The sequence below is a fragment of the Malus sylvestris genome, chromosome 3, assembly GCF_916048215.2.
Source record: "Malus sylvestris chromosome 3, drMalSylv7.2, whole genome shotgun sequence".
NCBI classification, from domain to species: Eukaryota; Viridiplantae; Streptophyta; class Magnoliopsida; order Rosales; family Rosaceae; genus Malus; species Malus sylvestris.
In genome coordinates this window covers 8,456,475-8,473,447 of record NC_062262.1, presented here as the reverse complement: position 1 = coordinate 8,473,447, position 16,973 = coordinate 8,456,475, and the positions used below count along the sequence as shown (strand labels likewise).

The window sequence follows — 16,973 nt, the reverse complement described above, 5'->3', positions numbered from 1 at the left end:
GCACCATAAATTGGTTTTGCTTCACACTGTCTTGATCAAGAGTGTGTGAAGCTTTTGAGAATTGTGGTTGAACTCCTTTGATGAAGCTCTTGTTGGCACCATAAATTGGTTTTGCTTCACACTGTCTTGATCAAGAATGTGTGAAGCTTTTGAGAATTGTGGTTGCCCTCCATTGATGAAGCTCTTGTTGGCACCATAAATTGGTTTTGCTTCACACTGTCTTGATCAAGAGTGTGTGAATCTTTTGAGAATTGTGGTTGAACTCCTTTGATGAAGTTCTTGTTGGCACCATAAATTGGTTTTGCTTCACACTGTCTTGATCAAGAGCGTGTTCAGCCTTTGAGAATTGTGGTTGCCCTCCATTGATGAAGCTTTTGTTGGCACCATAAATTGGTTTTGCTTCACACTGTCTTAATCAAGAGTGTGTGAAGTTTTTGAGAATTGTGGTTGAACTCCTTTGATGAAGCTCTTGTTGGCACTACAAATTGCTTTTGCTTCACACTGTCTTGATTAAGAGTGTGTGAAGATTTCTACGAGTTGTAGTGTTTGCATTGTTACAGAGGGGAAATGTTTGAAGCAGATGCAAGAGAGCTGAATAACTTGATCTTCATATGCCATGCACTAAAGTTGCTGTTGGCTTGCAATAAGACTTTATTGGTGACTATAACTCTTGTTGGGCATAAGTGCTCCCCTAGTTGAGTTGTCAAGCTTGAGGATTTTTGATTATTTGTGAATGCTAAGAGTTCACATGTACAAGTTGTACCACTCGTCTTTTGGTAGGTGAAATGAATGGTGAGTTGCTTTCATCACTCGTCTTTTGAAGTTAGAGCTTTTGTAAATGAAGCTTTTGAAGCTAGAGCTCTTGTAAATAAAGCTTTTGAAGCTGATTGATATGAGTGATGCTCATGAATGTTTGTGTTTATTGACATGAGTGATGCTCATGTATGTTGACATGAGTGATGCTCATGAATGTTGACATGAGTGATGCTCATGAATGTTGACATGAGTGATGCTCATGAATGTTTATGTATGATATGAGTGATGTTCATGAATGTTTATGTATGATTGACATGAGTAGTGCTCATGTATGTTTATGTATGATTGACATGAGTAATGCTCATATATAATTTTGAAGTACTAGGCGTACTTTTGATCACCTGGTTGGTGGCATGAAGGAGAGTATGGGTTGTACATTGCATCACCTGGTTGGTGGCATGAATGGCTAGTTGCCAAATGATATTTAGAGTACGGGTTGTACACTTCATCACCTGGTTGGTGGTAATAGCAGCGGGTTGGCGAATAATTTTGGGGTACTGGGCGTACTTTTGATTACCTGGTTGGTGGTAATTTTGGGCTTATAGGCCTTTGCCCTCCACAACATGCCAGCCTATTTATTTTGGGCTTTTTTTTTTTTGGTATTATTACCCTCTGATGGTGTTTATACATATTACCCTCTAATGGGGTTTATACAAATGTCTCCGAAAGATAAGAAAAATAGATTACATCATTTCAAAAATAAAGCTACTGAAGGTGGGTATGGCAGATGGTTGGATAGCATGTGCCGCTGGCAATTGCCGGGGGCAGGATCTGCTCAATGGGTCACGCCCATAATTATGCCATTACCCCGTCTGCTTTTTCTTTATCTTCTTCACTTTTTTTTTTAAATTTTTTTTGCTGCACTTTTGCTTTTTCTTTGCAGAGTGCAGATGACACTCAAGTTCTGTGTTTCCCTTTCTGCTTTTGTCGACAAAAACAGTGGAGGAGTGGGGGCAGCAATGCCTGCAGGTTCAACTTTGTACATGGCATGTGGTGGAAAGCCTGGAACAGGTGGAGTGGGACATATCTGCGTCGAAGCAGCCAACTGTTGCCTTGGAAAACATGGTGCTCCTGGAGTTGGGGCATTCGGAGCACGCTGGTGGTGAGAGAAAGGGTGGTGAGCGAATCAAGGTTTTCGTAAGAAATCTGCAGCAAACTATTCTACAATGCGTAAATGGTGGCGGGAAGCCCCGAGGCGGTCAGTGCACCAACCAACGTCCACTCTCTGTACACCTTATTCAAGCTGCCGTCTCTAGCCATGAAAATTAGGGCACAGATAATCTTAGCTATCTCTCACGTCAGGATCGATGACGTCACGATCACTTCTCTACTGGTGAAGCGTTTGGAGATGAGAGATTGAGCTCCGTACTGGAGTGTGAGTAGAAGGGAGTAGAACCAGACCCTTAAGTTTATTTTCTTTGCGCTTCGGCGGCGCCGGAGCTTTTTGCTTTCCGGCCGCCATTTTTGGCGGCGACCTTGGGAGGCTGAGAGAAAGACCGTAGGAGATTTTTCCTACGATTTGGAATTGTCTTTTGCTTTTACTTTGGGGAAGACACGGAGGGCCGGGCAGTCCCGACTCACCACCGACAGACTTGAGGTCTGCAGAGTAAACAACAACGAGAACTGAGTTTTAAGCCAAAATCATGAGAAGGTTTGTGAATCATTGCATAAAGATCCAAAACTATAACTCCAGACTTGACACGCTCGGAAGATGGAAACTTTTCATTTCCTGGATAGGTAGGTGATGCAACTGCAGTTACCATTATCATGTAGAACAGTTTGAGATCTGAGTTGAACTGAGCTGGGACGCTGGATAAGCTGCCAAGCTGGGAAGAGTTTGAGCCTTTTACTTGCTTTTTCAACTATGGCCGTCTCACGAGCATCGTCGTGTCCAGCAGAGGAGGAAATGAGCGTCTTGGAGGAGCAGCGGCTCGAGAGTCGCCACGCAGGACGGTTCGGAGCCCAGCAGATCGGAAACGTCGTTGTCGCCACGAGCAAAACTGTGGTAAGCACCGGCGGCAACTCCCATAAATTTAGGCCTCGCTCCTTCTTCCCTGCGAGGATCATTGAACTTGATTCGAATCGAAGAGAGCTCGTTTTCACTCACTGAGTACGGTAGTTTCTGCTCTTTCTTCTTCTCGGCTTCTGGCAATGTCTTCGCCTCCGCCGTTGTTTTCGACACTACAGTAGCTCACCAAAAAGCAGGGTTTCCTTGAGGTCACATGAGGTTGGTGAAGGCCTGAGCTGCATCGAGGCGGCAAGCGTCATCGATGCCGAAGCTTTCGTTCAAGGGAATGACCGGGCTCCTGCCTTCGTAGCTCTGATAAGGCTTGAAAATCTTGTGCTTATGCTTGGTCTCTTCAGGCAGATCAAACAAAGCTTTCATGGCCGTCACCATTTCTTCACGCAACTTCATGAGGATCTCATCCCTCACTAGCAAAGAAAGCAACCATAATCCTCACAGCTTTCCACTATTCGCTCCCTTGCTTAAACACTAGACCATCTGAAAAATCAAGAATTGGGAGTACTTGATCATCCATTTCCATCTCTCTCACACTCTCTCTTTATGTGTCTCCCACTATCCGAGACATGAAAAGACGCGGTGGTAGCTGTGTTGTTGAGAGAGATGGAAAATGGGTTTTTGGATGGTTTCTTAAAACTACAAAGTCTGCGAAGGTTTTCCTGGTTCTTGGGTTTCTGGGTTGTGCAGATTCACGGCGGAGGTGAAAAATTGAGAGAGAACCGACATAGCTTTTCGTATCGATTCCTATAGACGGCGCCAAATGTCGATGCATAAAACCGGAGGTCTTGGAACAACGTAAATCCAATCATGAATCTGCATATAATGTAAATAACACAAGATGTATCGTGGTTCACCCCAAGGTTTGGGCTACGTCCACACTGATTGTATTGTATTTATCTGAGAGGTGAGGGAGAGAACCTTTGTAATGAGAGGGTTTGTGAGAGGGGTGAGAAGGCTCCAGAAATGGCCTCCTCTAATTATGAGGGTGAAGGGTCCTTTTATAGAATAAGGACTTCTCACTTATTACATATTTGCCGCTTCCTTTATCACATAATTACATTTAAGTCCCTCGAGTATTTGTACGAGATCTAAATACGAGGCCCTAAATATGGTATAAACAAACATTAAATGAATATATTTAGAAATAATAATATTTTATTATTGAAATAATTAATGATGTTATTAATACCAAGGATCTTGATCAAAAATTGAAAAAGAATAAGGTTTTAATCAATGGAGTAGCAAAAGGAAGGATGTGAACTTAATTTCTCCTAAAACTACACTCCCAAGGTAGATATCTAGCTACATACAGTGACTAAACCAAAAAGAGTAGTTCATGGAACTAAAGAAATTGATCTTAATCAACTTCCTTGATATTCGGTCCGGCCAGCGCTACCTGAAGCCGTTAGAGGAGCTATCAGGAGCTCTGCCACCCATATCAGCATCAGCACCCGTACCCTAATACATCTTGGCAATGATGGGATTGCATGTTGGAATTTTTGGATCGCCGGGCCCGCCTCACTCTAACGACATTGATACTATCCTCACCTTTACCACCCGGTATTAGTTAGAGTGGGGTAATCATATTTAAACCCCTTGGTTTCCTTTCCTACCACCGATGTGGGACTTTAACATTGTAGAGGTTCTCAAGTTCACCTTGTCCTAAAACTCGTCATATTGCAAGCTGGTTCCCATCAAGCCACTGAATGGCCTATTCAACAGCATCCTCGATCTCTTCTTGTCTGTCGGATTGAGCTTCGAACCAATTTTTCATCCCTAATCGTGTTCCTCATGTTGTATGCATAGTTTTCGAGTGCATTCTTGGCCTCCACTTTCTTCTTGTGATCCGCGTCCTCTGCCTTGTACTTCTCGGCCTCTTAAACCATGTTCTTGATCCTTTGACAGTCTACCTTTGTTGTTGGTGATAGTGATTTTATTCTTATGCCCGGTGGTTTTGTCCTCAGCAGCGACATTTAAGATAACATTCGCATCAACATCAAAGCAAATGATGATCTGAGGCACGCCTCTTGGAGCAGGAGGAATGCCTGAGAGAGCTCAAACTTGCGCAACAAGCTATTGTCTCTGGTTCTTGTTCTTTGTCCCTCATATACTTGATCAACACCCCGGGTTGGTTATCCGTGTTGGAGATATGTCAACAATTTGTGATAAACTTATATATGCTAATAAATAATAAATGCTAATAAATATATTAACAAAGTATTTTGGCACATCGTCATTCACAGTCACAGATTGTTGATCTATCTATCTGTTCCAAGATTGTTGGAGATAAGTTAACAATCTGTGATAAACTTATATATGCTAATAAATAATAAATGTGAATAAATATTTTAACAAAGTATGTACAATGCGCAATAATATTGAACAGACAAATTAAAGATCGAGGCTTGCGTACCGCAATGTCCTTGAAGTAGATATTTTGTCCTTACTTAGTGCATGTAGTTCTACGGATGTTTGCACGGCCGCGCCAATGCTCATCTTTTGTTAATTAATTATATATTAATTATTAATTAATTAGTATACCCCAAAGCCCAATCCCAAGGTTGAGCCCAATTTCATTCTCCATAGTCTATCACTCTAATCACTATTTATAAGGGACAAATCCTTATAAAGTGAGAAAACCTTTTGGGAATGGCCAATGTGGGACAATGAAATTTCTACTCAAAATTTCCAACAATTCGAATAGGTTGTGAAAACCTGCTGTTTCTTGGTTGGAATAGTAGTGTTTCACGGAATGAGAACAGTTATAACTCCACCAGCAGTCTCCAGTCCAAGCGAAAGTGGGGCGACATCCAACAACAGCAAGTCTTGCACCTTCCCATTTCCCTCACCGCTCAAAATGGCAGCTTGCACGGCCGCGCCATAGAAACAAAGGCCCAAAAGAAGGAAGGAAGAAAGGCCCAAGGGAAGAAGGGAAGACCAAGACCCAATGGAATTGAAAGGATGATCCTGAGCGCTATAAACGACCGCTATGCGGTCTGGTTTTTCTTGCAGCAATAAAGTCGAGTGTTCCTCATAAAGTAATTTTCGACTGCTAACAGCAAGTTGACATCCTGACAACTTTATAGCACTAAGTCCCAGGGACACCGGGACATGCCTACTTGGACCCCAACTTTACGCCATGTGGTGGCCACTAGAGAGAACATGAGCTTATGAAGGGACATAAGGGCTGACATATATTAAGCACTCATGTGTGGATTTCCCATAAATTCTAAGACCGAGCAAGGCACTCAGTACACGTTGTCCTCAGAAAACATGCAAGTGGACCTGAGCTAATGTCACTTCATCGCCATGTGTGGACTAAAGGACGAAGGGGAAGCTAGCAGGTCAAGTCTACGTATTCATCACATTACATGCAAAGGTGGTGGAAGACTCTAGCCCAAGGACTTGGGGCTCATTGAGGGCCTATATAAGGAGGAGGAGTACTCCTTAGAAGGGTCAGAAAAAAATAGAAAAAGGAGACTGGTCTATGCCGAACGCTATCGGTAAGTTTTCGGTAAAAAAATATGAGTGACTCAGTGGACGTAACCCAGTTTTGAGGAGTGAACCACTTAAACTTTGTTGTTCAATTCTTATAACATTGCAATCTTAGCCTACCAAGAACCGACCACACGACCACACTAGTAATTGTTAACCCCTTAATTTTGATCATTAACTATGCAGTATGGTAGATTCAAATTCGGGACTTTTGCTAATTTTATGAAGAAAAATTTCACTAAAAGGTTGTTGGTTGTTTGAATAACTCTAGAGTTAGAATTCTTGTCCGTTAAAAAATCGCGTCAGAGGTGCAACCAATGTTAGAAGCTTATTGTAAAGCAAAAACAAACGTAAATGCTTAAAACTACCGGTACATTTTCCTTTTAGAACAAATTTCTTTACAGGTTTAACAGTTCAGTAGTTGTTTTCTGCCTGTTACTAAAGTGAATTAAATTCTCTCATCCTAATCTCAGCATGCAGTCTTGGCTAGACTAAACCTCGTTTCAAATTTTATTACTTTTTTTGTCGGCATAGAGAGAGAGATAGAGAGAGTGATACACACACATATGTATATCTATATCTAGAGATGAATATTTTTGGTCGATCCTCATGTGTTGTGAAGCAGTGGTAGGTGATCAGTCCAGATCATTCTTTTGATCAGATTAAAGCTGTGCTGATGCATGATCGAAAAAGAGCTGCTTTAATCTTTGGTAGCAGAGTTGCTCACTCCCACAGCAGCGGTCAGTTCAGTTATAACTTTGCGCTTGTGCTAGTTATTTTCTCGTATGGATAGCCACGCCTCCTAGCTAGGCTCCTAGCTAGTCTATAAAGCAAACCCGCTAAGTAATATCGGTACGATGCTAACTATGCAGTCGCATCTCTCCATTTGCTGTCAGAGCTGCATGTGTAGTGATGAAAAGGCTTCGTTATAGTTTACAGGCTTGTATCATCTCCAAAGAATATAATCATCATGCATATTTCAGTGTTAAACTTAAACCTAAATTTTAATTTCCAAGTTCTTAATTTGAGTTTATAGATAATGCTGGATAAGACTTGTAGCAATTATTTTTAATTTTGCTCTAAGCCATGATTCAAATGTTTAGAAATTTTAGGGATGGTGGGACTCAAGTAGATTCTCTTTCCTTTCTTCCATGCAGGTCCACCATTTGAATTTTGAGTCAAACTCATGCGGGTATATGTTTGGATCTTAGATAAAGGTCAGATTTTGAGTTTTTTTTTTATTTTAAATTTTTTTTTTTTTATATAACAAACGTTATTCTCTACATTAAGAGGTGGGGAAGTAGGTTAAGCCTCACAATGGACTAGCCATAATGTGGTCCAAATTTGTCTTTGACGAAAATTGAACCTAAGATCTCTCACTTACAAGTGAAGAGAAATACCACTAGACCGTAGTACTATATGGCAGGTAAGATTTTGAGTATTGATCGTGCATTAAAGATGGACTAAGATATATATGACCTAGTCAATAGAATTTTATTCCGGTCACATTTGTATATTCACACTCGCATAAATTATGGAGTAACCATATTTATGTTCCAAAATTGGATCGGTCATAAATAAAATAATATATACAATTAATATATGGAATGTTTTTACCCCTGATATCACCAAGGTCTTTTATAATAAAACTTAAGACCTAGTAATATGTGGTTAAGTTTGAATAATATTGATGACCTACAAAGTTTATCATTTTTTCGCACAAAATCTAGTACAACAAAATGACATGATCGAATATAGGAAAACGAAAAGTAATTAAGGTTATATTATAATTGTCAAAATTTACAAATACAAGGTTACATAAAAATAATGATAAATTTATTGTTTTTTTAGATCAAGTGAAATTTTAATAAGAACGATCGACAGCGTACATAGAGCAGACATGCCATATGTCAATCAAAAGGTCACATACTACAAAAGAAACACAACTTCATAATTAAAAATCATCAAGAATACGATACAATTCCTTAGCCAAAAGGATCCACAAACAATCAACAAGAATATTAACAATCATGAAGACTAATTCAACCTTGCAAGTTGTAGAACTACCGTAAAGGCACCACAAGGAAAAGACCACACCACCCTTTAATGATATTGTATTCGTCAACAAAGAAGTATTGCTATGAGTTACCTAAAAAAATGTTTAATTCCTCTTCATAGTCCTTTGCAATGTACACAAAACCACAAGAAGCACAAAAATCACCACCTCAGCCAGTCGCCATTCAATGGTTCAAGTTTGAGCAGTATGCCATAGATGCTACAAAGGTCTCGACAAAGAGAGTAACCATAACCGCGCAGATTCTCCTCACCAAAGTGAGAGTGACCAAGGTAGTTAGAAGATAGCGAAAAAGGTGGAGGCACAAAAAGGGAAGATACAAAGATGGATTGCCATCGATCCCAAGGCCAAAGGTACGAGCCAGTGATGAATTGGCTTTTTTTTTCTTTTTTTTTTCTTTGAAACAAGAAAAAACAATTATTATTATTTTCTCTGTGAAACAAGAAAAAACAATTAATTCGTAAAATATTATTCCTAAATAGCTAGGTATTTGATTTAAACATATGTGACGTAAAGTTGCGCCACATATCAAAGGAATATGTGACAATTTCATGTTGACTAAGTGCAACAACATCATTATGGGATCATATTGGGTGACGACAAAAACATCACTTATAAATCTGATATGAGGTGAAAAAATAGGTCACATAATGTTATATGTTGTGACTCATACTCTGTCACACATATTGGTAGTAAGTGACGCAAGTGGCGCCACATATACTAAAAATATGTGGCAAATGTAAAATTCGTCATATGGACTATAGGTGACGCTAAAATTTTGTCACATATAATTAAATGTGACGAATTTACATGTTTATGTGAAGAATGTATGTCGCCACCTAAGGCATGTTTTCTTGCAGTGCTACATAAAAGGGTGAGTTCATAGTAAGGTTATAGTTAATAACATACAATCATATTAAAGTGGGTGTTTGCGTTATGGACATCCTATTGCACTTCAAGGTAAGTTCTTATGCGTGAATGTAGTACTACATAATTATCATTCAAATAAAAAGTACCGATAGTGGCGGAGTTAGCATGGGGTCATTTGTTGTCCTTAACCCCAATAACTTCAAAACCCCATGCATATTTGTTTGTATATTGTATTTGACCCCTATAAACAGTTAAAGTTAACTAAATTACAACCTCATCTTCCTACTTCTTCTATTTTCTTATATCATATTTGTCTTCCTTCTCTCTCTTCTTGTATGAAATACTTTAGTTGAAAAGCCTTGGCAGTCTTCAACATTACTCCACAGTATCATGCATCCACCCTTAACAAGCCCACAAGTGTTAGTAGTTTTTGACATATGTTGGTATAAACTTTCAACATATGTTGACATGAATTGGCAGGTGCCTACTCACTAGGTACTCGACGAAGTGGCCTAATAAAGCTTTTTAATTGATTTTATGATCCCATTATTTAAAAATTTTGGTTATGCCATAGAATATTGTATACCATCACGTGACATTGTATATTTAATCAATGATAGAAAAATTACATATGGTATATTTATGTTTTATGCCTAAACTTTGTATCATATATTTATATTTTTAGTTTGTACCCACTTTTAATTTGCAACATTTTTTAAAAATTGTTTAGTATTTTCTTTTTTAGTTTTATTTTGTACCCATTTATTAATTTCTTTTAGCGCCTATATTTTTAAAAATTCATTTGTATTCATAATTTTTAATCTTTTATCTGTACCCTAATTTAATTTTAATGTACCCATTCTTCTTTATTAATGTACTACTTTGTTATATGTGAAATGTACCAATTTTTTTAACACTTTTGTCATTATTTATTTCTTATTTTTACATAGTTTTTATCCATTTATTCAATCAAAATGTTTGAATATTTTTATTGTAACCATTTTTAATAGTATTATAATGAGGGATTATAAATCTCATAAAATATTAAACAATTAATGTCAAAACTATAAAAATATAAATATTAATAGTAATATAATGAGGTGTACAAAGTCAAGGGACCTTGATCAAACTTTGAATACTATTAAGGTTTTAATCAAAGAATGTTAAGGATTAGGGACCACATCCAAAATATCCCTATAAACAATTACTTTACTAGGAGCTATATGACTGTCCTTACAAATATATGTTTGGAGTAGGATTCTCTCACCTCCTAATCTCTCTCCCCGTCCATCCCCTTAGTGGCGGATGCATTGAGGGGTAGGGGGGTCAGCTGACCCCCCAAACTTCGGTGAACGTCCATAGATACCTTGGGTGCTGACCCTCCGAACTTCGGTGAATGTCCATGGATACCTTGGTTGCTGCCCCTTGCATACATTAACAGGTGTGCAATATGTCTTTCCAAATGACTTTAGGCCTACCAAGACTCGATGAAATGGAAATATGCATGCTATTTCTGGTAAAAAAAAAACGCGCTATTCTTACTGACCCCGCTAATATTATTTCCTGAATCCGCCACTGCATCCCCTCCTAGGGGATAATAATAGGAGGGGAGAGAATCCTACTCCTATATGTTTTCCACCTGTTTTACAAACTTATGCAATTATTATTTTTGACACCTTGTTGCCATCTATGATTAATGCATGCACAACCACTTGTTTCACCCTATAGCCTTGATAGAGAAGTGGTACGAATATCATGTTTTGCTAAGATTGAATGGAGATTCGAACAACTTTGCTTTTGTAGTTGACCCCCCCTTATAATGCTTGATCCATGCAGGGTTTGTAACAAAAAAGTTGGCAATTAGGTCCAGCCACGAAACCATTCGTTTCTCATTCACTCATAATTTACATATATCAAACTCAAAAGTGCACTGGTCCTTGTGGGGCACGCACATATCTGTTTACGCGCAAAGAGCTTATCCCCTGTGGGTCTGTATGATAGAGGGTGATCAAATGGACAAGTGAATATGTTAAGGCTGCAATTTTGCTTCCTTTTTCCAACTAATATAATCTCTCCACATGTAGAGTTTGTAGCTTTTGCCATGGAAATGAGCGAAAAGGCCGTACTCTGTGAAAAATGCATGGAGAATTAGATTCCAATACCACTAACCAACCATGCATATATATATTTCAGGCTTTTCGATTCGGATCGATTTACAAACAACTAGAATATCTTCCTGCACGTTGATCATTTAAAAAATTAATATCAGCAGGAGGAAGCACGATGATTTGCATATATTATTAAATGGTGTCCAAACAAAATGATTTATGAGGTAGCTCCAACCATGCATAGACGTCGATCTTCGCATAAAGTACAAATTAATAAATGTTAGTTAAAGTAATTAAAATTGAAATTAAAACTTTGTTAAGGAAAAATACAAGGAATAAACTAACAAGTTTTGTTATTTAGACACATAATCATTGTTGAACCTACCTTTATTTAAGAGTGTGTCATCGAATTTGTCAATTTTATGTGTTCAAATAGAATTATTGTAAACATTAAGATGGGAAATAAGAAAGATGTATTTGTCAATTTTATGTGTTCAAATAGAATTATTGTAAACATTAAGATGGGAAATAAGAAAGATGTTGAAAACATATATTGCTGAGTTTTCATCACATGGTCAAGAATGATTATAAAAATGGTGTTAGTGGTCTCACACCAGAGACGAACATATGATGATTTTTTTGAAGTGTCAATAACAATTATCAATTTTAATTGGAATTTGAATGTTTTAAACATTGACTCAAATGATTAGTGACATTGATTTTATGGTCCTTGCTAAGTGAGATCTAATTATAATACATGTGTAAGAATCAAAGTGCAAGGTTCAAAGATGCCTCTCCCATGTGAAAGTTATTCTCTGCTTAACATCTAAATACTCTTAAATCTTAAATGGTGAAGTCAAAATACACAAGGCATATTCGATACATCACATCGGTATGCAGTATATCAAGTTCATTAACACAACTATAAAAAACAAGAATAAAATAAATTTTTAAGCAACACGTAATGAATATTCAGACGCGTTAGGTTAAGAACTAATATCTTCCGCCGTCCGTATATAACTATATATTCCCTAGGGTATTGTTACGACGGTTTTTCCTAGTTGGGACCCAGCAGTGGATGGGGTGGTAGTAGGGCTTTCCGACCACAGGCATCTGTTGAAAAAGATTGACGTCGACCGTCCTATCTGTTGCTTCCAGCCCATGCTTTCTTAATTTCAGGAGATGTACAAGAAGAACCCCCCACTCCCCAACTTTTGTCCATTATTATGAGCCATATGGGACCAAGTTTGAGAGGCTCATCTTAAAATTTTCTATGCTTTTGAAGATTTAACATTTATCTGAACCTTTTTTCTCTTTTGGTATCCCTTGGGAAAACCCAATGGCATTGGTTTTCCATTGAAAAAAAGTTCTCATTTGTTTTGTGATTTGGTCAAAATTATATATAGACAAATGAAACCGTACACTGCTAGAACTTTGATCAAGTGGAGGTTGTTTTCACTTGGTTGGATCATGTTGTAAGTTTAACACATGGACGCAAGTTCAATATAGGTGGGTAGTGTTATTCACACACCAATTTTTTTCTCACACATTTTTGTTAATTTTTGTTTATTAATCTTCTTTAATTCATTCGATCTAAAAGGTCGTACTCAGTGCACAAGGCTCCCGCTTTACGCAAGATCTGGGAGAGGTGAATGTCGGCTAGCCTTACCTCCATTTATGGAGAGGTTGCTCCCAAGTCTCGAACCCGAGACCTACTGCTCATGGGCGAAGACATTTGCCATCGCACCAAGTGTGACCTCTCTTTAATTCATTCGATCTGACGGCCGGAAATTAAGAGAGGTGTGATAGGTAAAAATTGGTGTATGGATAGCACCACCCTATAGGTAAACTCCTATTTGGCTAGAATTTTGATCGAGTAAAAGTTGTTTACACTTGATTGGATCATGTTCTAGATTTAACGCATAGATGCAAGTTCAATGAGATGTTTAAGGTTTAATGCATAGATGCAAGTTCGACATATATCTTAGTAGTGAGTTTGTAAAACTTGTTTGTGGCTAGGTTCCCTCCAGGCTTTTATGGTATGAAAGCTACCTTTCCAGCGGGAAATTACTTGTCATGGGCTTATGCAATGAAGAATGATTTGCTCAGAAAAAAAAAATCTCGTATAAGTCCTATGGTGATAAAGCTATTCTATTCTTTGGTGAATAGCCTATATATTGTTCATTTCTTTAAAACGCATAAAATCAGTATATAAAGAAAAATCAAAATAGGAGTTATTTTAGTTTTCTAAATACTTTATATCTTAGTATCTAATTAAAATAATAAATAATATTCTAAATTTAATTAAAATCTAGCTAGAACAAAAGAGTTGCTTTTGACTTTATAATGTTATGAAAACTGATAACAATCTTCAATCTATGAACTAAGCAATTTTATGAGCTAAACATGAGATTGTTACAATGAAAAGAAAGTTGAGGATAACAGGGACCTTTGTAAGAATATCAACATATTGATATGAAGAAGAAACAAACTGCACCTATAAAGAACCTTGTGAGCACATTCTCTCACAAAGTGACAATCAATTTAAATGCGTTTAGCCTTTGAATACAAGACTGGATTAGTTTCCAAAGCCATAGGACGTTGCCACAATGTAACACAGGAGAATAAGGTGATGAAATATGCAAGTCATGAGCAATTGAGTAATCCATACAATTTCTACAATATGTTGTTTCGTTGTGCTCCATGAGATAGGATTGGAACCCAACAAAACAACACAACCTAAAGTTGGTCTTGTATCATTTGGATCCCCAACCCAATCAGCATCTAAAAAATTTCTTAAATCTAAAGTACCAGGAGTAAAAACTGATACCATAATCAAGAGTGCCCTTAAGATCCCTATGTATATTTTTAACTGCAAGATAATGTGATTCCAATGGAGCATTCATAAATTGACAAACTTGATTAACTGAATAGGCTATGTGAAGTCGAGTAAAAGTCAAATATTGAAGAGCTCCCACTATCCTTCAGTAATAAGAAGGATCTGGGAATAAGGGACTGCCATTCTTGAGGGGTTTCTGATGAGGATGATAAGGAGTAGTACAAGGTTTATAATCAAACATTTGAGCCTTATGAAGAATGTCAAAAGCATACTTAGATTGATGAGCAAATAACCATGATTTCTATAGGCAAATTTAAGACCCCAAAAATAGTGCAGATCCCCTATGAAGAAAGTTAAGGTTCCACAATAAAACTAATTGGTATTTGGGGGAGTAGCCCAACTATTTGTAAGCATAGCAAGGAACTTTCTTTTCTTGATGTGGGAATCAATCTCAACACGCTACCGCATGTGTGATGAATTTTCAAGCCTAATACGTTGACAACACAAATCGGGTGACGTGGAGCACGTGTGACCGTTGGGCTTTACACATGGGACAACCTACTCTGATGCCATGAAGAAAGTTGATGTTTCATCATAAAATCAATTGGCAATATGGAGTTTAACCCAACCACTTGTAAGAACATACAAGATCCTTTCTTTCTCCAATATAGAATTCATCACTCTCAACACCCTAAATCTTTCGTATCAAATTCAGTTGAAAGTTGAGACATAATAGCTTGAATTGATTTTTCATGATTCTCTTTTAAGTATTATGTCATCAACATACTGAAGCAGAACAACTAGAAACCCATCTATATCAGACTTCACGAACAGAGAAAAATCAGCATAGGATGATTTTAATCCTAAATGAGGCAAAAAATTTGTGAATCGTTTCTAAGACTCATTCAATTTGCAAACAAAATTTGGATGAGCACTATGCATAATACCTTGTGGTTGAGACATGTACACTTAATGTCATGTAAAAAGACATTTTTGAGTTGGAGTTTCCAGCCATAATGGGCAATCTAAAGCAGTTGTAGATTTCACAAGAGGACTAAAAGTCTCAGAGTAGTCACTACATGCTTCTTTGAGAAAACCCCTTAACCATTCATGTTACCTTATCCCTAACAGCAGATCCATCAAATTCTTATGTGATGGAAGAGGAACTAAAAACCAAGCATGTTGAGCATGTAAAGAAGCAATTTCCTACTTCATGGCCTCTTGCCACAGAGGATTCTTGATGATATGAAGGCATTAATTAGCGTCTGATTTATTTTATATTTTATTTAGCTCCTAGAATTCGTAATAACGTACCCCATAAGTTAACTACATATTGCGTTGTATAGTATTGAGGTTTCGATGGAGGAAGGATCACTTTGGCTCTCTCACCATCTTCAGTCAGATATTAGCTCTCTATCTTCTCTTGAATGAAATTCATCCTTATATAGACGTAATATCACTTAATTACAATCTTTTCATACTTTATTATGCATGCAGCCATTGCAATCCTTCTTTGTAAATAATTGTTCGTTTCAAATAATGTTAAACTTTCTTATATTAAATTTGTAACTTTTTTATATTAAATAAATTTAAAAACATCTTGGTTATAACATATTTACAATAAAATAAAAGAGTAAGGTTGGACTTGGAGGTGGGTGCTAGTATGACGTTCTGCTCTTTGAAGAATACTTGCATCTCTCGTGGAAGACCACAAAACTCATTCTTGCGAATAATAAACTTTCACTGTATAAGTTGTATAATCGAAAACATTCATCTTTTCAATTTTCACTTGCGGATTATCCCTTACAAAACATTATAAAAATGTGTTTGAAGTATGTTGCAATATGTCTTTCATAAGGAAAGGGCAGCAAGCTGTATCACAATGAGGAAAGAGAGACACCAGGACATGGACCATATGGTATTGGGTATCCAAAGTTTACGGATATTTGCTATCAATATTCGTCAATAAAGTTGATATCGTTGACAGTGCAAACTTCCATATACGATTAACGATATACTTATTACATGATCATATTCGTAAATACAGACAGTAGAAAATTGAGAGTACGTTATTTCCATGTTACCTAAACAGCGTATGGTTTTCGAATTAAACTTAGATATACTACGTACCGCCTGTGATCGGTAAAGAAGATTCCTTATAGACGAAGCTGAAGCTTTTATGCTGAGTCCCCTCGTCCATTGTGGTGCAGCCCCACAGAAAAAGATAAAATCTATACTATTTTTCGACCTACAACACCATATGGGCTCTCTTTCTGAAAAAAGAAAAGGTGATTAAACAGAAAAAGAGAAGCAGGAGAAAGAAATAAAGGTCGAAACTCTAGCTTGCTAATCCTTAGTTCTTACTTCGCTCAAATAATATATAAATGACAAATTAATGATATCAACTTTGATGTTCTCTCCTTGGTTTTTTGAATTATGAGTTAGGCACTAAAGTTGGGAGACAAGTTGAAGATTTTGTGACGCTAAAAAGGGACATAAAGGTGGATAAAATTTGGGGCATGTTACAGATATTTTCTTTATTGATCTGCCGTAATTGACTACTTAAAGAGTCCTACCTATCACAGTAATTTACCATGTCGTCGTAATAATTATGAACCCATAGTTTATATTTTTTAGCAAAGCTACACAAGAAAAGGAAAACCCAATTAGTGGATAGAATTCCCACCTTTTGTCCTGTATCTTTAGCATATAATAACCTAGGTTAGCGTATGGTTCACAAGATTAAAT

The 16,973-nt window shown here is 37.4% G+C and overlaps 1 pseudogene; it reads right to left on the bottom strand.

Annotated features, from left to right (window-relative positions):
* Positions 1-4,167: 4,167 nt before the first annotated feature.
* LOC126616933 (heat shock cognate 70 kDa protein 2-like) lies at positions 4,168-15,188 on the bottom strand (annotated as a pseudogene).
* Positions 15,189-16,973: the final 1,785 nt, after the last annotated feature.